At 37.0% G+C, this 25,116-nt stretch overlaps 1 long non-coding RNA gene across 6 annotated transcripts in view; it reads right to left on the bottom strand.

Moving 5' to 3' along the window:
- Positions 1 to 454: 454 nt before the first annotated feature.
- The window catches only part of LOC135579599 (uncharacterized), a 90,212-nt gene continuing 65,550 nt past the window's right edge, over positions 455 to 25,116 (bottom strand). The window contains exons 2-8 of one of the 6 annotated variants that reach the window (XR_010473042.1): positions 24,147 to 24,362; positions 16,209 to 16,320; positions 8,653 to 8,703; positions 7,762 to 7,871; positions 5,247 to 6,686; positions 3,898 to 3,998; positions 455 to 2,262 (exon numbers count right to left, since the gene is read on the bottom strand). This is a non-coding gene — a long non-coding RNA (uncharacterized LOC135579599). The remainder of the gene's footprint in view (positions 2,263 to 3,897; positions 3,999 to 5,246; positions 6,687 to 7,761; positions 7,872 to 8,652; positions 8,704 to 16,208; positions 16,321 to 24,146; positions 24,363 to 25,116) is intronic. The other 5 variants (XR_010473047.1, XR_010473044.1, XR_010473049.1 and 2 more) reach the window with 5 other exon arrangements.

Raw genomic sequence — 25,116 nt, forward strand, 5'->3', positions numbered from 1 at the left:
ACATATTCTGCTCATGTTCTGCTGTGTTGGCTTGCTGCTTACCTGGCAACAGCAGAAGCAGAGATGGCTTGTTCCAATGGATATTTACCTGAACTTCCAAAACACAGCCCTTCTCTATCCCAGCAGAAAATAAAGCAGCATGACACAGAGAAGAAATAAATGCAATAATAATTGAAGGGAATCGGTGTTGATAATGTCTTATGTTAAATGCTCTGTTTGCTGGCAGTTTTCTTAAGGGTTATGTGTGATCAATACTTCCTTTAAACATTTATGTCTCTTCACCTTTATCAGCCGTTTTTATTCTTTCTAGGTTTATCTTCACTAGTCCCAAAAGAAATGCAGCGGTGGCAAGCATAATTCAAGTTTTGTGAAAGTGATCAGTCAAACAGTGTCTGCAGACTCTATAACACGTTCTTCCCTACAAAGACAAAAAGCTTTCATATGAGCTAGTATGTTAAAAAAAAAAAAATCACCAGAGAATCCTAGTGAAAGAAATATCTCCCTCAAGCTTATAATGTGGAGTCTGCAATTACCTACTTCCTCATTTCTGGAGCTCAGACTTGAGACTGATAACAGAGAGTTCCAACAGTGCATACTGACACACTGCCTGAATGCTGACAATTGGTATTTCCGAGTGCACACCTCTGTTCCCTGCTTTACCGCAACAGTGTAGTAACACCATAAACCATCTTCCATCCCCTTCTTTTATAAAGACATTAACTGCAATTACATTATTAATTCAATAGGAAGCAGGTGCTAGCTTCAAAGTTAATGAGAATGGAACACAAGCAGTGTTTTGTTTTCAGATTAAGAATTCCCTAGGGAAATGACAACTTCATAAAAATCACTTGCAGAAACAGACTCTGTCACTCTGCAGGAATAGTCCAAAACTTGAGCACAATTATATTAATGTGTTCAGATTATTCCCATGGAACACTGGTTCAAAGGGCAATTGAATAATCAGAAGCTATATGCAAAAGGATTTTTATTCATATATCAAAAGAAAATAGGGTTCTAGGAAGTGCTGTTTAATAAAGAAAGTTTTAGAAGAAAATCTGAATGAACCTTAGTCCTAAAGCAACTATTCATATTTCTGAGGTTTCCTCACTAAATTTGTTTCGTTGTGCTTTTATCAAAATTATCTTGTCGGTGCTCTCTTATTTCTTTCTTGCTGTCCTTAGAAAGTTCATTGTTGTAGAGCTGTTGTATCCATTTGGTTACATAGAAAGGTATTGAGCCTAAATCACAAGTTATTTCCAGAGATGATATCAAACTACACTGGCAAATGAAGTACCAAAATTTGTTTTAAGAGACAGAAGTTTCTCTGGACCTTTTCACAGTTGGACCTATAACAAGATGTTACACTAAGTACCTAATTCTTTTTACACTTGCATGACCCAAGAAACTCCAGAGTTAATGCAAAGCCCCATTTATTTCTATTGATTTAAGAGTAATCATAGCACTATTCTGTTACAGTATGGCCTAAAAACTCATAAAAGTTTAGTTTCTTTATTTTTTTGAAGGAGCAAGCCTTTCTGTCACTAAAAAAATCCAGTACTGAAACACTGATAAAAATCAGAGAGCAAGAAAAACAAGCCTCAATTTAATAGATATGGCAACTATTAGAAAAAAATACACTATATATCAAACGAATCCTGGAGTCCTAACTTCAGTTATTTCAAAACTATTTACGTTCACTGCAGATTCTTTTCATCATCTTTATCTTATGGACTATTTGTTATTTACGGGGGGGGGGGGGGGGGGAACAAAAAAAGAAAAATTCTGAGAAGTGCTTTGATTGCAATGAAGTACTAATAATTAAGGATATAATGAGCTTATTGCAAGTCACATAACATAGCAACATTATTACAACCAACTTTTAGCCCCAAAAACTAAAAATATACAAAACATTTCCAGACAGGAAACACAGGTAGGCAGAAAGCAGCTGTTCTACCACAAAGATGTTATATTGATGTCAAATCTTACTTCTGTTGACAGTGTTAAGATACATACGATAAATCACAAGTAGTAAAGATCTCAGTTTGAAAACTCCTTTGAAAAATGGCTTCTATGTAAGCATAAGACACCCTAAAATGACCCACAATAAAATATATGTCTGTTGACTTGCCAACAGCATTTTATGAAGCTTTCTCAGCACCTCAGTGACGTGCTCCTTACTTGTGTGAGCCAAACTGGTCTTCGATAAAAACAATTCCAGTCTGCCAATATGGATGCAACTTGCCCACATGTTTGTGCTCTGACCTGAAACCATACAGAAAGAGAAATTTTGTACTAATATGTTTTCAAAGATGAACAAGCCAAAGCAACATGGGCAATACAGAATTTTGCCTTTGGGGGCTGAAGTAAGCACTTGCTAGCTGCAAGGGCAATCCTATCCTTGGGCCTGCAGCAGAGTGTTTCATATAATATAGGAAGCTAAGCTAAGGAGTAATGCTGTGTATGAAATCCCACCCTTCTGATGTCCCAAAAAACTTTCTGCAAATGCACTGTAATTTTGGTTTGCTTTAAACTATGGCATAATTATTATTGTCCAGTTAAATGTAACCAGTGCTTTGTTCTCAGTGCAAACAGACCATATATTTAGAACAGTCAGTTCTTGTGTGCTGTTGTCAGCTGACATGATCAAACATGGTATTAAATATCCTCTTTATAAACTGAAAGGAGAATAACAGAAATTTTATATTCTAAGGCTTCAGATACTATGAAGCAGGGCAGAAATAGCAGCAGTGAACAGCTGCAATAGACAGTAGCCTGTATCAGTAGAAACAGCCATCTCCAAGAAGTTCTATCCCTTTCCCAAGGTGTGTTTAGGATTGTCAGAAGGTTCGACCATTTCCTCTAGATTAGATCCAGAAAATGTCTTCCACACATGGAAGTTCCTTAAAACCCTCCTGGCTGCTTACTGTTCCTGATCTTATTTCAAAAACCAATTAGTGTCTTTAGGACAGCTCCCTTATTCACATCTTTGTGGCAGTTCAGAAACATAACATCCACTGCTCTGAGGCTTTTTACTTGTATCTACCCACACACTCAGAATGACTTAAGATGACTATAGTACACAATACCAGAAAAAGCTGCTATTTCTGAATTACAAAATTCCAGAACAAACTAGTACAACTTAAGTTGCGTTCAGTGATTTACGCAGATCTACAGTCTACATACTAGGTAACAGAACCTCTTCACAACTATTAATCATCAAGGTGAGAAAGCTATCATCAAGGTAAACTTGTTCCTGAAGCCTGGTGATCAAACTGGCAATGGAGGACAGGACTACTTAGTCCCATATCCCAGCACTTGAGTTACTTGACTCTTCTTGCCTCCTTATCTCAACTTGTTTGCTGTGCAACAGCCCTGCAACATCACATTATGCCGACAGGGGGTACATAGTGCCACAGAAAGCTTCCAGAGTCTTCTCTTGCCTTTTTCTTTTTTTTGTAGTCAATCTTTCTCACTGTTTACTTATTCCATGAGTCACATTACCTTCAGATTTAAATAGTTATAGAGAATAGAAGGCCTTTATCTTACACTTTTTCAAGGAGCACATTAAAAATACACACCTGCCTCCAACACAAAAAAAGAATGCTGCTCTCTAGTCTTCCTATCTAATCATGCCTTAGCAGCAAAACCACAACTTCTCATAAAACATAGCAGCGCACTCTCTCCAACACATCGTTACACAGTAAAATGTCACTGAATTCCAAGACTGTACTCTACGCTTCATATTTTGAAGATCAAAACCCAAAATAACTTTGCTCCAAAAACTTTGTGAAAAAAGGCCTTTCTGTTCTGCCAGTGAAAGCAGGCTCTCAGAGAAGATCCAGCGGGCTTCATTTCATTATGTTAAGCCTTTTAGTAAAAGAGATTTAGATGGGTTACCTTCTTCCAACAGCTTCAGCTAAAAGGCTGTTCTCTAGAGAGTAGATACAGCTTGGCTCATCATGAAACTCTTCTGTTGTGCCATTGTGACACAGACTGCTCTGTTACACCCAAAATGGACAAGGCAAGACAAAACAGAGAAAGAACAGAAGTCAAAACACCTTGAGAAATTTACGAATCAGCATTTTTGTTTTCAGCCTGGCTCTTTTTAAGTGATCCATAGGCTTGTAAGTGAACCTCAGTGGCATCTGATATTCAGGCATAATCTTTCTTTCCCTCCTACTCATCTGAAGAATACTATCCTAGTTTAAAAATAGGAAATAACAGTAGGGTAATCAAAACAGACATTTAATTATAAGAAACCACCTGCACAACATGTACTCTATTAGTTTTATAATACAGGGCCTTCTAATTGTTCACACCATTATTCCACTCCCTCAGAATCCCACTCTTGGACCTGCTGTGAGTTAAGTATGACTTGGGAAGGCATGGTTCTATTGTAGCACTCATTTACACCAATTTTTTGTACAGAACTTCAAGAACCAATAAAGGGTCACTTCAAAGAACTGAAAGTAAACAACAGGAATTAAAGTCAGCATGTTAACTGTCATGAAACAGTAGGAAACAGAGTCCTCACAGTCATTTGTCACAGCATTTTTGGAGTCGTTCAAAGACAGATTAAAGTCAGTGCTAGTCATGGAGGATCTGCCATCCTCAGGCTGAATGTACCTCTGCATGAACTGGGTTTAACCCAGTTCCTATCTCAAGTTACAAAATCTTTCCAATACCTTAGTAAGTCAGCTCAACCTTATTCTGGAAAAATCCATAAACAAAACTAAAAAACCAATACACTCCATTTTTGCTGTACTTTATTTCACATTGCAAATACTATAGTGCTAGTTCCTAATGGCTGGAATAATAGTTTCAGGAATTTTATCATTAAGGAAGTGACCTCATGCTTAGGACAGCTAGTTCTTTATTCCATCCCTTTTATAATACACGCTTTTAGAATATATTGCAAAAATATGGTGATAATTCACTGCTGTAATTTGAAAGCAGTTAACTGATCATCATGTGAAGTAGGACACAGAGGGTCTTGAAAATAATGCAGTTGGAGTCCTACCCCATCCAAAGAATATCGATTATCCCATGAAAGTTTATTTTGACTTGTTCCACAGAAGGAAGGCATTAGACAATGTAAGTCAAATTACAGCCTTCACAGATTTAGTTATTATTATTAAAAAATAATTAAGACTTTTTTTCTTTTTATAAAACAACCATCATGCAAAAAAAAAAAAAAAAAAAAAAAGCTGCCACACTCTCATATTCTTGCATTCACTTGAACAAACCTTGTCAGGCATATCATTATTTTTTTCAATCACAGTTTGAAGAGTTTCTCACTTTATGAACTTGTACCTTCTCAGTTAATCAGTAACACCAGAGTCCTGAGAACATGGTAAAGTGAAGTTTAGTAAAAATCTCACAATAACAAGATTATCCATTAATCAGTTCAGTTTACAAACAATGTATAAGACCTAATGTTTATCACTTTTGTCACTTGAAACTGGCCAAGAAGCAATAAAATTCCATGTTATTTTCTGTCTCTTCAGCAAACAAGGAGAACTCAGTTCCGTTGATCCTATGAGACTGGTATCCACACACATCGTTCATGCAAACTTTTAGGAGTGTCATTAATTAACACTGCTGCTGGCAGAGACAGGGTAGTACTCTGGGACTGGAGACACCTTGCTGAGCTTTAATTAACCCTTCACATTTAGGAGCAATTACTTAGGCCTTTAATTACACACTTAAAGTTACAGAAGTCTGTTAGAAAATTCAATTGTCCTAATAAAAGTACCAGGGAGATTTTACAGTTCAGCACTACCCTATTCAAAATTGTTCACAGACAATAACAACCATTCATCTCGTGAAGGAAATACTTAAAAGTACAACTCACTGACATGTTATCTGCTACAAGGGATGCCACAAAAGTAAGTCCCTTAAAAAGAAAACACATCTTAAGCAAAATAACTGTAGCTTGTGCCTAGCAAATAAGAAACTTTAAAAGATAAAGTTTATCCTATGCTGCCATTGATTTTTCTGCAAGAGTGCATATAACAACAGGCATGTTGTCAAGATTTCCCCTGTCATGGCTCAAGATGACAGAGGAAAAAAAAACCCATTTCAACCAAAAATTTGTGTGTGTAATCTAGGGGCTCTGGTTCACAGGGCAAGGATTTCTAAGGCTAACTAATAACCACTGTTAATGATTATTCACATGCTAAAAATATTTATTCCAGAAAACTTTTGTCAGATTCAAACAAAACCTGCAGTGGAATCAAGATGGTAAAATTTGTCATGAGAACATGAGACAATGACTAAACTTAAACTCATGCCTGATAGTGATAGAAATGGTGAACTCTCAACAGTTTACACACATCACCCTTCTGCATGAGCTGCGCTGAAAATAATTTTAGAAACTATTTCTGAGCTCATGTAACTGTATACGGCACAAAAAACTTTACTCTGAGAACATATTTAGAGCACAGCTCATCAAAACCTCAGCATACACTACTCTTTGCTGTCATTAAAATGAGACAAGCCAAACAGCAAACCATCTTGCATAACCAGTTGCTTAAATAAGATACAACAGAGCATATGCTGTTTTTCAAACAACAACCCAGCATTTCGATACAGTTGCTCTTTCATCTTACATTGAAACAGCAATTTTTTCCAGTGGAGTGGGCCCACCATCTGAAGCTATTTAATACATTTCAGCTTCCATCTCTCTAAAAACAGATTAGAATTGTATAAACATTAGTTTCATAATTTTATCATCAGCTCATTGATTTAGTGCTTCCAAAGAAATATCCCTTCTCTTTCCCCATATCAGCAAAACAAAACCTTTACAACATCATAAGCCCGGCCTGAAGCACTTACACCTTAGAATCAGAGCCTGTATAAGTGCCAGCTAGCAAGAAAGAGCAATCATGACCATCAGGGAAGCCCATTTTACGCAAGGCCCTCACCAGCAATACCCAGGAAAGAAGGGAATCTATTCCTCAGCCTTCCCACGGCCATCATAAACCCAAGTGTATATGTCATCCCACAGAGAGAGACAGTCTATAGGCAAAACAAAGGCTTATTCTCATGACTTTCAATAGCATTTGTGTGAGAGCCTGAAGCCTTTGTTCCAAAGGTGAGCATTGCCATTGACACTTGCATGGAAACAGAGATGAGGCCATGGTGTAACAGTCACATCAAACTTCTTCAATGAAATTTACTGTTCATTTGAAGTGTGACACAGCCTTAGAATACATGAAATGCTAGCTCTTCTAGATGGTGTTTAATCTTACATACAAAGTGGTAAAAAACTGACTAAACATTCCTATAACAACTTTTATAATGATGTCATTAAAAACTTCAAAGCAAAAAAAATAATAGATTAGATTCCTCCATTACTTCAATTTAGTAAACACCCTGGTCTAAACAGAAGTGGATGATAGTATTCTAATTTCATAGAAGTGTAAACCCTTGTTGCACTCTGGCCAGAGATTATTTAATCTAGACTTAACTTTCATGTAAATCTAGATCAGTTCATTAGGTATCAACTTTCACATTACATTTCAGAAACAAATATTCCAGCATTTATGTCAAACTGTATGTCATTCCTACTCAAAGCTAACCTACACCATCAATTTATGTAAGCCATACTAACATCTGACCTCAAAATTTATGAAACCATCTGTGAGAGTTTTTAGTCTCTTTTCCTCTCTCTCCGTAGTGCTTCTCTATTCGTACTGGAAAGAAGTCCTGTCTAGGAGAATGTAACAAGTGGAAAATATATGTCTGATTCTTCCTTACGGTTGGGCTGGCCCAGTCTTTGGCTCCAGACACTGTAAGACCTCTTTAAAAATGATGGCAGCAGGCAGGCTACACTTTGCTTGTCTGTCCATCTCCTGATTTTAGGATATCTGCAAAATAGTCACAGAGCAACATATTACACAAATTAAAACCTCTACTAAATAATTTCAATAGCATCATCCCTCTGATCAGTCACACGTATATTATAATGAGCTGTGTGTCCACAGCAAAAATTTAACATTCAAGCTAATTATCTTTGTTACAAAATGCAAGTTCTAAACCACAAACCCTCCCCATACTTGCAACGTGCTGTGACTGAACCAATATATCTGCCAAAAGTCAAGAGATTTTAAAGAGCTTCAAACAATTTTTTCAACACCTCTCCACTCCAAATCATCATATTTAAATATTGATAATCTATATATTGTCTATACATCTGATAAATGAGCTCAATAGTGCATTATTTTAGTGGTTTAGCATAATTCAATTAACATCACAGTATAGCTTACTATTTGCAATGGTGTTTGCTATAGATAAGGTGCAAATATTCTTCAATAAAAACACTAATAATAATAATGTGGCATACACTTAAATTTCCCAGCCACAATCCTCTGTAATTTTAAAATGAAAAGAATAGGAAGACTCCAGGCAGCTCAAGAATCATACTTCAGAGAATCCATATTTAACAGGTCACATAGAGCAAAGTCTCTCCATCATGAAACTTCCAGCCAAAACAAAAACCAAACCTTTTTAATTCACTGTACTCTACATAAATAGACACACCACATGTTGAATAAATAGGTTGCTGAAGAACTGGTTCAGTGCTTATAAAATATTGTGATTGGTGCTTTTTGGGTGTGGTGGTGGTATTTTTTGGTGTATTTTTCTTACTTATTAGGCTTTCCCTGGATTGAAATACGTAACAGCACCAAAATATCTGCCCTGTGGAAACAAAAAAAAAAAAAAGGCAGCATGTAACAGGGTCAGAAGACAGGAGAAGAAATGAAAATGAAGTGAGCTTGTGACTGATTATGGAAAACTAAGCCATGGTGTTCAGGCAAGATCTGCCATAACTATTGGAATAAATGGAAACAAACTGGGAGGAGATACATATACAGATTCAAAGATCTAAGTCCAAGGCTGCCATGACCCATAATATTTTGTTATTTGCTAATTTACCAAATTTACTGATTTCCTCAAGCATTTGTAGGAATTATTATATTAGACATTCATTAACTAGAGCTATTACCAGTTGGCACAACAATGAAAAACCAATGGGTTTGAGCTGAAAGTCTGAGTACCTGGAAAAGTTTCAACAATGAAATAGCCTTGTTATTTCTACAAATAGCAAATGAAGCTGGTTTATATCTGATTTCAAGATCATGCTTTCAAAGCCAAAGCCCAAAAAGCAATCACCAATTTAATGAGCTAGATCTATTATAAACCATGTTCACATTTGTTGTTCATGTCATAATACACTTCCTAATAGAACATATTCCCTCACGTTTTGGACATAAGCATCACAGTAAGAAAGGGATAGTATCATTCTGTGGCACTGAAAGGACTACAGATGTATTTTTCTAATTTGCTTTTCTTTTGGGAAATTTTCTATAAGAGTACAGACTAATACTATTTCCCACACATTGATGCCACTGAAATTGCAAATGGACCACCAGATAGACAATTACATACACAGGTGATTTATTCTAAGGCTTTTGCATCCTTCACGGGTAACACTACTTCACAATTATTTTCTTGGTACAAATAGTGATGTAATGACAGATATGACAAAATCTCTTTTCAGTCCAGCAAATCTCCATAAAAAACAACTTTTTCCATTGCAGAAAAATCCTCCAAATTTTAATATTAAGAACTAGAGTAATACGACAACAACCTAATTCTAACTAACACATACCTGACTCTTGGTTTTAATTGAACCTTCCCCAAAGAAGACTATTTTCCCTTGTTAAGCTATTCACTTGATGGGGAGGAAAGAGGAGATGCATCTGAGAAAACAACCCAGCTATAGAAAACTCCTGAATACTGGCAAGGGATCATAATCTATGTGCCTGTGTTAGGGGGACAAGAAAGAAGTTGTACACTGTCCACTTTAAACTTAGATTGACAGTGATTAAAATAGATTCTTCTTTCTATTGTTATCCAGACACTGTTCTTTCTTAAGAAAATATCCACTTTGGTAAGTTAAAAACAACAAACCAAAACAAAACCAAAAACTTCTGGCAGCTATACCACATTTTAACTCTCAGCTTATTGGTTTTGGGTTGCAATATTTTTAGTATGTTGCAGCTGAGATGAAAGGTAGGAACAAGTCATATAGCTAGGTGTCTTGTCTTCTGAAAGATTAAAAACAAACCCTGGGTCACTTTTTCCTAGATAAAGACACTAACTAGGAAAACAAACCAAATGTTTTAGAAAGTCGTGTGATCTTTGAGTCAATGCCACGTTGTATTAGACTCCAGGCTTTATAACAAACTGATCTGAATTAGCAGTTTAAGGGACTATTTGTAATTAATCAGTAAGTTATTCATACAGCCGTGAACAGCTGCTCTGTAGGATTCTAGACATGATCCATGATATTTATAGAACATAATGCTCGGTCCTGCTTAAACAACTGTTAAACATTGCAAGTGAAAAGACTATTAGAAAGCCACAAAAAAGTCTACACGTAGGAACCTTAACCTAAGCTTCTAAAATTATGAATACATCAGTCACATATGTTCCTGTAAGTATTACCAAGAGCCAGCTTTTTTAGTTTGGGTAACAGCTATAATATTACTAAATTAGAATGGTTTTTAAATTTAGTTCAGAACAGAGACAAATGATACAGCGGAAGTAATTAATCTCCTAAGAAATATTAAAATTAGGACACAAAAAAATCTTTTGATGAATGAAATTTGTAATACCATTTGCAGCTGTGTTTTGCCTTCATTCTATTAAGATAACTGTTTCTCAGAGACTAATTTAATAGAACATATGATATCTGTTTATCCTTCAGTTTCAAGACTATAAAGCTTCTAAGCTGTCACTCATTTTCTTCATTTTGAGTAAATATTAATCAATATAGTTTCACGTGTTTAGAAATATTTTATAAATGTTATACTTTGTAATATTGTCTGAGCTGATTTCTAGCTTTTATCTTGTACATAAGCTATATAATGCCTTTGTATCACAAAAATATAATCTCATTTTCAATGGCATGAAGTTTTTAAGGTAGTAAATGAAGATAGTTATGATTCTGAAATACTAGATAATCAGTTGACTTTTCGTAGGGAAAAAATACTTGCTTTTTTAAAATTAAAAATATTCCAAAGATATTTCTAGAAAAAGGTACTATTTCCTTTTTTCCTCTTTCATTTTAAATTTAAAATTAAATTTTTAAAATGTCATTTTAATTTTTTTTATCAAATGAAGATATGTAATAAATGAATTAAAACAAATGTTCAGTCTTAGAGTGTGCTCTGCCAATGTTATAGTGCACATAGGGAAAAAAATGAAGAGAGTCGTAACAATTCTTTTAAAAATTATTTTAAATACCTTCCTCAGCAATTACTGTGACATTTTGGAACAGTGTAAAATGATAGAAACGTAGAATAGTTTGGGTTAGAAGGAACCTTAAAGATCATCTAGTTCCAACACCCCTGCCACTAGACCAGGTTGCTCAAAGCCCCATCCAACCTGGCCTTGATCATTTTCAGGGATGGGGAATCCACAACTTCCCTGGGCAACATGCTCCAGTGCCTCACCACCTTGATGATGAAGAATTTGATAACAAATACATTGTTAGAATTCTGAAATGTTCATATATATATGTGTATATATATATATTCATATATATATTCATACCTTTACAATAATCTCTTTAAAAAATGCCTGAGACATCAGTTCATAAAAGTGTTTATTTTTGAAGAACTGTACCAAATATCACTATGAAAATGTTCATGGTAAGTAACCTAGAACAACTTCGATATGTAAGAGCTAACTGTTGTACCATTTCAAAGTTCACAGATCAGATGCCATAAGTAGAAACAGAACCCTTTGTAATCCTTTAGATAAGAGCATACCTGTTTATTCGCCCTAAGCCATAGCTTATTCTTTGTTCTGCCATGTCTTACATCAAATCCACATTTTTTTCTACTACCATGGGGATAGTAACATTGGCATTGATAAATTAAGAGGGGAAAAAAAAACAACAACGAAACAAACAAAAAAAACCCCAAACAAACAAAAAACAAACAAACAAAAAACACAACAAAAACAACACACACAGAATAATCTGCTCACTCCTGTTTCTTGTTTCTTTCTGCTACAGTAAATTCCTATGTGTTTTCACTTTCTTGAATGCTGTCATTTATTTTCATCTAATAAGCTAATTCAAAGCTCATTCACCTGCCAAGCTAAGTCAGACAATGTTCAATGAGTTCTGGTTTATGCCCAGATTTTGCCATCTTTGGTAATGCTGAGCAATATGTATCTAAAAGTATTTCCACTGGTATCAATATTAGTCAAGAGGCAGAAAATGGTAATGATTATTAATACACAATTTCTGTAATAGATATCAAGCATGTTGACTTTTTTTGCCGTGGTTTGAACATTTAAAGCCAGCTAAACGCCTATGAACATGTACTCAGGCTAGAGTAAATTTAATACAAAATCGTTTTCAGAACTTGGTTTTCCAGCCGAATAATATAGCCTTCAATGTAGTAGAGAACCATTTCAGTAAAAGAACATACATACTTACCAGCTGCAAGTATTTAATCTCAAAATAGCTGAGAATTTGCTTATTTGATAACACAAACACCCAGCATGTAATGCAAACAGTACAACTCAAAATATCATCTCCCAAGTCCAAATGTAATACATAGCAAAAACTACCGAAATGACATCTGTATCCACAACCATATTTACAGAGATAGATATTGGAACAACTGCTGATATTTCCCTATCAGCTTTTAGGAACAAACAGCCCTTCCCATTTTTATATTTTAATATCCTGTTGTCCTCAGTAGAAGGAAGCTACAAGTCGGTTAAGAAAGAATGACACGAGCCACTGTGCACTGTACAACCCCATTTATCCTTGCGTTCTCATGTTTTTCATCACTAGACACGAAAGGGGAGATTGCCCTATTTAACAGGGTCTCAAGTACTCCTGGTGTTATATATCTCTACTCTAAATTCAGCTGAAGACATTAAAACCAGAGCACCACATATTTGCTATACTGACCAAAAATAAAACTGTCAGATCACTTTCTTATTCCATTCATTCTCCCTTTTCCTCCCTTCCGTGGGTTTTGTGATTAAGCATCAGAAAGTGTGGGGTTTATGCCCAAAGTTTCTCTTCTGATAGTGGACAGAGGACCAGCCACTGACAAAGTTACAAAACCCAAAGCAACTTGCAATGTAGCTACCAATTCACTCTTCTCCAAAGCTACAGAACACATTCAGTTCATCTGAATGCCTCCTGCCATCTGTGCCTCTCTCCAGCAGCATGTCATCTCTAATAAATATGGCCATGTTAGGGTCTCAGCTGGAATCAAGATAGATAAAGCAATACAAAATCGGAAGAGATCCTTTAGGTAGGATAGAGAAGGGGAGAGTGAGGTTTGATTTTACTTTTAATTCCATCTTTCTCCTTTATTTCTACTTATGCAAGACATCCCTAAAGACTAGAGATTATCTAAGCTAAGTCTCCTGGCAGAATATCAACAAAGCCTCAAAGCTATTCCAAACTATACCAATACAAACAAAACCAAACACATTTCAAAAGACAGGAACAGCTAACAGAGGAGTCTTTTCATGTCATGATTTGTAACATTAGGATTCCCAAAAGCTTGACAACTAAATATTTATCTTGATCCATCTATGATTTTTTGTTTTGTTTTCTCAAATTTTAGAAGCAGAACTGAAAAAAAATACTGAAGCAGTTCTAACTACTTATCTTCTCATATATTTCTTTTCCTCATTAGGTCTAGTTAGCAATGACTCACAAGCCCTCACCCTCTCTATGTATATTTAAGCAGGGGAAGGTCAGCACTATCTTTCTACATGAGACTCTTGGTGAGACCAGAGTTCAACCTAGTATCTCACGTGTCACATCAGCAAGAAGGTTTATGGGCCTGCAAACGAAAATAAAAAGCAGCTTGCTAACTGTGATGCAGGTTTGGAAGAAGTTACCTGGCCTGCAATTATCTAAATAATTGTGATGCATCTATAAATGTAACTTTTGGGTCCTGCCATCCAACTAAGAACTATGTTGCACAGTAGAAAGCAAAAAGCCAAAGTTCTTGCAGGAATGAGATGTGACATGATGGACAAAAAGTGAAATACTAATTGCTTCAATAGCCTCTAAATGTTTCTCCTCTCATTAAAGATGCATCTAGAACACGGAGTGGCCTGAATGTTCTCCAGTTGTGAATCAAAAGACAAAATGTAACAGATACTAAGATTATGGAAGACATAATGATGTTATCTTGGGATAACTACTAAAATTTATTCACCATCTGTGCTAGGTCTGTTGTTTTTCTCTTCCTATATTAAGCTTTATGTAGCTCCTATTTGGCTTGGAATGTTGAGTAATATAACCAGCTATTTACATGTTCTGTCTGGACACTAGAAAGTGAAAACATCTAAAAATTATTTATACCAGCATTATTTTTCTCCTGAATACTTTTTTTTTCTTGTGAGTCCAAGTTTTATAAAATTTGATATGTATAATATTGTATGTATTCTTCCTTGTTTCAAAATATTTCAGGGACAGTGCAAGAGTAAATGCAGCACCGAGGTGAAAAAAGGAGGGGTAGAATTGTTTGAAGACAGAGGAATGCTTTCATTATAGCAAGACTAGACAGTTCAAAGTGGTTTTGTAAGACTCTGCAGAGCCTGGCTTTCTCAAGCACAAAGACACTGACTGCTTCAACAAACTTTTATTCACATGCTTCTTTTTTCATCATGATATTCTAACCAGATTTGCTCTGATATGTTCAAGGTAGTTTTTCTTCAAAACCACCAGTGTATGAAGCTGTGAATTGTCACAGACATTTTAACAAAATTTTCAAGAATCCCTTGTCATAAATAAATAAATAAAGTTGGACTTCAGGACAGACATTGGCATGGTAGTGCAAACTTCTTCCCTGGCTATAGAAGATTCAGTAACTGATTTTTTTAATACTTTGCCTTGTTTAGACATGACACAGAGACTACGAAAACAGTCTGCAGAAGGTTCATCTGTTTAAATAAAAACAAATAATATTAAAGCTTAAACATGAAGAAAAAAATGGAAATCACAGAAGTATTCACTGGATGTAAAGTGAGCTTCCATTCATGGTCTCGTCATAACCATGGAAGCAATTTCTACATGGAAACAAGAAATTAGTTGCCAATTGCACAAAGATACAGAAAAACATCCTGACCCTCATTTATTAACATACAAGAAAATAAAAGGTTAAGCCAGCAATGTCTTTTGAAATATGTGAAAATTTTGTCCTTCACACTTTTCCCTCCTTTGTCATCTTAGACCTGTCACTCACATTGTGTGTTAATGGACACAGTACCATTGCAAAGTAGTTCTGGCAATCTAGTGCTGCAGTAAGTAGGATAAGCTACTTTAATGCCACTTCAGACTGGGAATAATGGTTCCAGGAAAGTCATCAGCCAGTACAAGTGTTAACCCTAAAGTATCCAAAACATCAGGTCCCACAGAGTGGCTAAAACCTTTGTCTGAATTTACAAGTGTACTACAGCTCTCAGCTTCTCCTAGCATCTGTCTGGATGTGAAGGTCAATGGGCCTAAAACTTTGACTTTTACAACAATGAGTCCTGCAGCAATGTCACAGAGAAAGGGGCAAGAGGCAGATAGTACACCTGGGGTCCCAGTGCTGCAATTTAGCACAACAAAACATACAATTGTTGAGCACATCTGCAAAGGAAAGGTTTCTTCCCCATTTTATGGGGTCCGAATCTTATCAAAGACCATGAGCAGCGCAGAAATAGGCTGCCCTACTCCCAAAGTCACTCTCACCATATGTGCTGCGAATTGAAACTCCAAATGAAACTAGTTTTATCAGGAATGAACTTGAACAACAAAAAATATCTGAAGAAAAACAACAGATATTCTCTCAGCTTAAAGAGAGATAAAGACATAGAAAAGATGAAACAATTTCCCCAAAGACTTGATCTTTTTCTCTACAGGTCTTCAGTTAATTCAGGTGAAATTGAACTCCTGTTGAGACATCTTTGCTGGTTGCCTGACTCCCTGAGGAGCTACCAAGCAGCAATGTGACAAAGCGCTTCCCAAACAAGCCAGGATTTCTTGATCAACATCTTTTATTAACAGATGTCTTATATTAATCAACAATGTATAAATTAAAGGGAATATAGCAATTAAGGATCTTTGTGTAAATACGGATAAGTGAAACTTAAATCATCCATACCGACATACAGATTGGCAGCAGCATCAGATCTGCCTTTCCAAAGTCTTCTGGATCCAGGAATTAGTCACATGCTGTGTATATGGGTCTGTAAGCCTCATGGTGTATACAACCCCTGTGATAACAGAAGACTAACATGAACACCTTGGATTCTCTGACTCAGCCTTTGCAGAACATCAGATTGACTTTTGCACATAAAGCAGTTTCTTTAGCAATGGACTTCATATAAAGACATTATCAATAGAACAGCTTCAGCCAACCGTTCCCACATGTGGTACAGGCAAAACAAATCACAGGACAAGTCCACAGCCAATTCCACATATCCAGGTTTTATTAGTCAACAATTTAAGAAAAGGAATGAGTACAGTTAAGCCCTAAACATTTCTATTCCCCAAACCATCACAGCAAGTAACTGGAAATAATTTTTGCTTGATAAAGCAACTGCACTTTTATCACTGCACTTTTGGATTCCACTGCACTCAAAGCACATCATAACTTGACAATTCATTTGAGAAAGGTCTTCTGAGCAACAGTGACCCTGATTTACCTTATATATGAAAAATAAATTGCTACAGAATTATAATAATTCATAATTCAGTGTTCACAATAGTCTGGTCAGAGTGTACTTGCAATAGCTAACCAGCCAATGCTCCATAGACAGAATCAGCCTTCCTGGTGCTATTAATTGCATAGTTTCAAAACCAACAGGTAAAACATCTTAAAACCATTAAGAATATCATTCACATTCATAAAGATGTATACTTGACAGGACTTAAACATCTTTATGTCACTGCCTACTATTATTCTGAGCTCATTGCTCCTGCAATATTAAGACCTATAAAATCTCTTCTAAGGATTAAAGGATCACAGCACACTAAAATAGCTTTTATTCAAAGGGTTTGCTTCAAGAAGAGCATGAATAAAATGGCAGGTGAATTATGGTATAAAATCAGCCTGGAATGTCAAGTCAAGTGAATTTCTCAGTAAGGAAATGAATCAGCCATGCTGACAAATAAAAGCAAGGAAGATATGCATCAGTTTGTTACTTGTGCAAGTCTGCCCACTACTCCAAGTTTAAATCTGTTTAGTTGCCACTATCCATAGCCTTTGTGGCAAGACCACTTCATCTGTCTGAAATTAGACACATCCTCTCTTTTCTTAGTGGGTGAAGCTTGATCAGATCAGTAGCAACTACCACCACCACACCACAGACAAGTAATTTTCAAGGAGAGACATAAACAGTGTTAGATTTCTTAATGTCTTAGTGCCACAGATGTGCAGAAAAGCCAGATTACCAGGTATGGTCATAATTAACAGATAATAAATACATAAACCATTGAATGTTACTGTATTTGGCTGGGATGAACCTAACTTTCTTCACAGCAGCCTGTATAATGCTGTGCTTTGGATTTATGACTAAAACAGTGTTAATGACACATCAGGTGTTTTAGATATTGCTGAGTGGTACTTGCACAGCATGCAGAGTTTTTGGGACAGGGGGTTGGTTAATTTGCTTTTTATTTTCTCTTCACTCTGCCCCCGCCCCCCCGCCAATGGATAGGCTGGGGGTACACGAAGTTGGAAGGGAACACAACCATGGAAGTTGACCTGAATTGACCAAAAGGGTATTCCATAACATGACATTGTGCTCAGCAATAAACCCCAGGGAACAGAGGAGGAATTGAGGGGGGCATTCATCATTATGGCATTTGTCTTCCCAAGCAACCATAATATGTGTTGACGCTCCATGTTCCAGGAACCATCAGGATGTCTGCTTGCTAATGGAAAGCCATGAACAAATCATTAATTTTTATTTGCTTGCGTGTGCATTTTTGCTTCACTTAAGCTGTCCTCATCTTGACCAGCAACTTTTTTTCTCTTTTGCTCTTCCATTTCTCTTCCCTAGCCTGCTGTGGAGAGTGAGCGAGCTACTGGGTGGGAGATGCTAGCTGGGGTCAACCCACCACACTAATTTAGTGCAAAAATAGAAATAGCTATTTTGAGTTCCACTATCAGTAGATGGACATTTTCTGGCTGTGATGCCCACTGAATTCCTATTTCTTTTCCATCTAAATTCTCATTTAAATAAGCAAAAAGCACAACAGCAGCAATGCCAATGCAAATATGTATAGTCTGTAATTATTAAGATTCTAAGAGAATACACTGTCTTCACAAACAATACAAAGTATTGTTTTAAAAGCATTTAGATTGAGAAGTGTGCAGATTCACATTGTCACAACATTTTTAAGGTATATTAAAAAAGAGATCGTTTTTCCACTAAAAAAAATTTCAACAGGAACCAACTGCTCTAGTTGCAGTTTTTTCAAGATCAAAACTGAGATTAGAATCAGAGAATCGTTTGGGTTGGAATTGACCTTTAAGGTAATCAAGACCAACTCTAAACCTAGCACTGCCAAGTCCATCACTAAACCATGTCCTTAGGCACCATGTCTAACACACCTTTTAAATATATGCAGGGATAGCAACCCAAATCACTTCCCCGTGCAGCCTGTTCCAGTGCTTGACAGCCTTTTCAGGGAAAAAGATTTCTTAATATCCAACCTAAACCTCCTCTAGCACAACTCAAGGCCATTTCCTCTCCTCCTATTGCTTGTTACTTGGGAGAAGAGGCCAACACGCTCCACGCTACAACCTCCTTTCAGGTAGTTGTAGACATTAATAAGGTCTCCCCTCAGCCTCCTTTTCTCCAGGCTGAACAGCCCCAGCTCCCTCAGCTGCTCATCAACTGCTCCTCATCAGACTTGTGCTCCAGGCCCCTCACCAGCTTTGTCACCCTCCTCTGAACTCTCTCCAGCACCTCAATCTCTTTCTTATAGTGAGGGGCCCAAAACTGAACACAGAATTCAAATGGAGCCTCACCAGTGCTGAGAACACAGGGGTGATCACTGCCCTGGTCCTACTGGCCACGCTATTCCTGATATAAGCCAGGATGCTGTTGGCCTTTTTAGCCACCTGGGTGCACTTCTTTCTCATATTCAGACGGCTCTCAATCAACACCTCCAGATCGCTCTCTGCCAGTCAGCTTTCCAGCCACTCTTTCCCAAGCCTGTAGCGCTGCCTGGGGTTGTTGAGACCCAATTGCAGAACCCAGCACCTGGCCTTGTTAAACCTAATCCAACTGGCCTCAGCCAGTCCAGCTCCCATCGTAGAGCTTTCTCACCTTCAAGCAGAACAAGTCATTCCCCAGTGGCAGGGCAGCTGTCCTACTGTCCTTTCAAGCAGGTGGCTTTAATGTGTGGAAAGACTGTACAGCCTGGCACACATACAGATTTATCTGCCAAAATTGTTGACAGGAATAAATAAGAGCAAAGTTTAGTTATCCAGAACAGTCCTCAGACTGTAAACAGAAAGAAGGACATTTTCACAAAGACCCATAGGTACTACTGTGATGCATGCTCTTCTCCTAACCCATATGACCAAAGAAAAATTAAACTCCCTTGCCCAAGATTTTTTTTGTGATTCCCCAGATCTTTCTGTATTTCCACTGTTCCAAATACCATATCACAACCATATCTACATGCTGCTATTTGTTGAAACAACTGGTAGGCCTGAAACTCCCATGTCCTGCATGCTCACCCTGTCCTACATGAGCAGCAGCAAAAGCAGGAAGAGCAAAGGAGGGACCTGGAAGGGGAACAGGAAAGATTTGCAGGTAGGAGGTTTTTCTCTTCTGATGCTGCTAGGAGAAAAGATCAAAGTTGTAGGGAAGGACAAAGCCCCATCCTGCTCTAAGAGAAACAGAATGTTGATTTTCACATCTTTCTCCTTCACCCAGCCAGTAGCAGCCATCCATGCCATACAAGAACAAAGCCATGTGGCTGGACATCATTCAGTACTTGGGTTTTCTTAGCTAGAGGGAAAACCATGTTTCAGTGCTAGCCAGCAACTAAAATTACCTTTTTGTTATCTCGCTACCCCATTACTAGCATTTCATGGGCTGCTGCAGATTTAGTGGTGTTAGATGTAGTTAAAAGGGACTGTACATATACAAAGCCATTTCTTAATAAAATTCAAACTCTTCATAGAGCACTTCTTTGTATTAATCCCTTCTGTTTTAAATTATCTGGGAAAAAAATGATACTCATATATGCAAAATAAATGCAACTGCATAGCCAGTTTAGAATTTGAAAAAGTTCCTTAAGAGTGTCTAATGCAGCCAACATTTTGGTAAACTTAAGATGTCTGAATAGGAAAGGTTACCTCAGCACTAGTAAAACTAAAGGCACATTAATCACAAGCGATACAAAGTTGGCTGTTCCAAAACAGTGGTATAAAACCAGTAGCACCCTCCATGTTACTGTTGCAGTCATTTGGAAAAATCCTGATTAATATAATTCACAGGTGTTTTAGAAGAAAATACCCAGGATGTTCACCTAATTTAACTTAATTCACAATAGATTTGCCCCTCAAACAGGCAAGAGGATTTACAATCTTACCAGAAATGACAACACTATTTCAATCAGATGCCCATCACATGTTTCAGGAGATTAATCAAAGCAACAATTATTAATGTTAACATCTTATTAATGATCTGTAATCAATAAATCATATTCAGTATACATATGTTCAGATTCTGCAATTTTCTCTTTGTGTTGCATGATACATTTCAGAACATAGCTATTTTCTAGTATGCCGCCTTTTATAATACCTGCACTGAACTTACAAACAAGAATCAATAGTGTGAAGAGCTTAGTACCAAGTAAATTTGCACTTTTTTTTTCCTCTCTTTTACTGTTCCTTAGATTACGTTAGTTCAGTTCTGACACTCTTCTCCCTGTGTCACATCACAGTATACTGGTGCTATTAGCAACACTTGCATTTGTGTATATAATGTAGTATACGTATTTACACACAGACAAAAAAACATGTCAAGAGGAAATGTTAGTCAGACTTTTCATAGCAGTATGATAAACTTGAACAACCATTTTAAGTACTCTCTCCCCAGTGTCAGTGGTACTCAACCCAACATCACCCTCTGGATTACTACTACACATTAAAGAAATTGTCAGGACCGATCAGCAACCTTGGCAAGGGACTGTGAGTTTCACATATACAAAAAGGAATCGTGGTTTTTAGCACAAAGAATCTGAGAAGCAGAAATTTCCTATTTCTTACCTCTTCAGAGAGGAATCTCAGAGGAATACCTAGAAACCACAGCTGAAGCTACATTAAGCAATTAACTTTAAAACCTGTGTTCAACTTGATGCCTGAAGTGAAACAGCTGCCTTACAAATGAGTGATTAAAAACTAATGTTATTAGAGCAACTAAGCAGCAGGTCAGGATTTTTTGTATGAAACATTTGCTACTACCTTGACAAATATCTTCACAACAAATTATTCCCTTCCACATAGAATTAATTTTGTTTCAGGTTCATCAACAATTTTTGTTTCTGCAAAGTGCCATCCTTTCATTAAAACCATTAAAAAAAACAAAACTCCTTTGCCTTCATTAGTTGTCTTTAAATACACATTTGACTTAGACATTGTTAAAAACTTTCCCTCCTCTGATACTGTTCTATCACTCCTAGGAGGAAAATATCCCCTATTCAGCCACAAATTCATCACATACCACTTACAGAAACAGATTTCTCACTAGGTTCAAAGTATTTTCCTCAGTCGCCATTAAACAGACAGGAAAATAAGATAAAAGATACATTTGTGCAATAACTTGTAACATCCCTCCTCCCTCCCACAACTACCCATTTTACTTGATCCACTGAATTCAATTGCTAACAAAAGTGTGAAAGAACTTTCTGAATTTTTCAAATTACTTTTGGCTACAGCAAACACATTCCATCGTGTGCAGTAAAAAAATACAAAATAGTCCCATTTCTAGTATGAGCAAATATGACACACTACAAGGTTCTTTCAAGTGAGGCAGAAAAAAAGCTGAAAATTGTTCCATTTTTGCTTATTTCTTTACATCGTTTTATTCCCCCTTTTCACATTTTTACTATGACCACCACAAATATCCGCAAACTTTTAGCCCATGCTTTTATGATGAGATAAAAATAAAACTTAATGCATTATTTGATATATGATTTTTTTTTTAATTTTTGAAGAAATAAAGCTGTTATATTCACAAGGACTAGCCTAAACAGGTTGGGTAGAATCAGAAAAAATACTGATGTCTCCATATGTGAGAGTCACCTCAGGTTCCCTTTCCAGTCAGTGGAGAATATGGGCATTCACAGGGCATGATTCATCTCGTCCTAGCATCTCCTACATTGAAAACAGGTCAGACGAATCATGACCTAAAAGCACCTATGCCTCTTCCCTGACTATTAAGTGTCTCAACTGGCTAGAGCTCAAATAAAGACAGTGTTGTGGGAAATATACTGGTCGATGATATGAATACACAAAGTCCCTTTGTGACTGGAGCACAGTACAAGGTATGACTATTACCCCAGTGTTCTTCACACAAAGCTCTTCCTGCATCATTCACCATTTATTCCAGATATCTCAGTCCAGAGGATTAACACCACGTGAATAATGGATGTGTCTCTTTGGAAGCCAGACTGAGAAGCTGAAAAAGTATGTCTAGGCTCTTCCAACAAATGTTAGACACCTACTGGGAAATGACTTAATTTACTAGCCGAGTAGTCAAATCTCATATTAGATCCTAGACTTCTCTTCAGAAGCATGTGTGTACAGATGGGTGGCATAAGATAAATTTAGGATAGGAGGAAAGACCATATTCCAAACACTACAGGAGCTGGGGGAAGAGAAGAAATATTCTGGGTGCATTACTTCGACATATGATTACTGAAATGGTTCACACCTTGTATAACCTTTTGGGGAAAGGCCCTGGGGGATAGAGAAGATTCAGCGATTATTTTTTTTAATAGATATTTATAAACTGTAAAGAAATGCACTTTCCACTTTTAATTGCGCAATTCAGCAGTACCTACAAACTCTCTAAAGAAGAATTTAACCCCATGAGTTCTTCCCTGTATGCCGTAGGCATGAGCACATATCACAGATTGATGACCTTTGTCTGGAGCTGCAGGAACTACTTTTCTTCATGTTGGACTTCACTGACAGATTGACTCAAAAAATCATCCACAGTAGTCAGGACTTCATCTGAGAGCACCAAGGGAAGTTCAGATTAGACATTAGGAAAAGGTTTTTTGCTGAGAGGCTGGTTGGTCACTGGGACAGGCTCCCCAGTGGTCATGGCCACCGAGCCTGTCAGAGTTCAAGAGGAATCTGAATGATGTCGTATGGTGTAGTTCTAGGCAGTCCTGCAAGGATCAGGGAACTGGACTTGATGATCCTTATGGGTCCCTTTCAATTCAAGAGCGCTCAGTATTACAGCTTTTCTATTTAAAGATAACCTACTTACATCCTTCCACAGTAGTCAAATGTATCTTAAAAAACAAAACAAAACGAGACAAAACAAACAAAACAACCCCACACCACACTCAAGGAGAGGAAAACCACAAAGCTCTTGCAAAGATGTTTCTGAAGCATGGATGACAGTACTGGGTGCTGCAGTCTCATTTTCCAAGTTTCTGAGATCCAAAGAGTCAACAGCACCTATTTGTACGAGACCATTTTTAAAACTCTGAAGGAAAATGCCTTTTTCCTGCTAATCATGTATATACTTCACTACAAGTATAATGGTGTAGATCCTGCTCTGCAGAGTAAATCATACTGAAATCAAAGCACTTAAAGTTTCCCCTCCCCTCCGTCAACTCCTCCTGACTAGATTCAGCAAAGAGTGTTTCCTCAACTCTAGCTTGAATCAAGAAATCACAAAAGCTATAATTTCAGACGTTAGGCAGTTGAAATTGTTAGTCCTGTTTGATGTTCAACTCTAAGCTTTTGCAGTGTTGGAATACTGTGCCAGCCTAAGTGATCAAATACCTGGTTTTAACACACCTCAGAGTGGACAAATGGGATGATAACAGCACTTACTTTGTTAAAAGCTCACAGGCAGGAGAATAAGCCTCTGTCAGAGGATGTGACATCGCACGTTGTGTAGGAAGTTTCTGGTATTCCCTTAATGAGGCACAGTTTGCTCTTACACCAGAAATGGCCTGTGAAGTTGCACAGCTAAGCTTCCAAAACTGCAGCTTTATTTTTGGGATGGGAGAGGACAGGGGATATGTGGTCTTGGCAAAAAACAGCAGCCTTAAAAAAAAAAAAAAAAAAAAAAAGAAAAAAAAGTATGTTTGATTGAGTAGTCACAAAAAGAGAAGCACTAGAAAAATGGGTAGTAATTTGAAAGCTCTGTCTACAAAGCTGAGCAAATACAGCACAGATGTAAGAAAAGTGCTAGGGATGTTCTGACACTACAAAAAGAAGCAGAAGGTCATGTATCCATCTGTCTGCCTACTTCTAGGTCAGCAACTCAAATCAAGACGCTGATGGGGATGGAGCAATTGGGCAGAACATTCTGCCTTTGATTCAATGCTGTCTGACTTCTGGCTTCTGAGAAAACTTTTGAAGCAGGTTTCAAAGCCTTTTTTTTTGGAACATGCCACCTTCTGGTTTATACAGGAGTTTTAAAAGCCATTTGAGACAGAAAGCAATTACAAACATGCATGTATTTTGTCTGGGACAGGCTTTTCACATCTGAGTGGGAAGTCTCAAATGCTGAGATATCTTATAAATTTCCTAATATAAAAAAACTAGAGAAACTGTGGAATATTTCAGTGTCTTTACCCACGTATTACAGCAACTACGCAAAGTCTATAAAAAAGAAAAAAAAAAAAAAAAAAAAAAAGGAGGGGGGATTTGTATCTAACACTTACCACAAAGAAGAATGAAAGTGTCAGGAAAATGCATACAGAATACCCATTTAAAGAGTTTTTTAAAAGCTTGTCTTTCATCACATTAAGCACAGCAGTTGCAGAGGTATTATCACTCTTCATTTCCCTACAAT

This window comes from Columba livia, chromosome 1 (genome assembly GCF_036013475.1).
Source record: "Columba livia isolate bColLiv1 breed racing homer chromosome 1, bColLiv1.pat.W.v2, whole genome shotgun sequence".
In the NCBI taxonomy this organism is placed as follows: Eukaryota; Metazoa; Chordata; class Aves; order Columbiformes; family Columbidae; genus Columba; species Columba livia.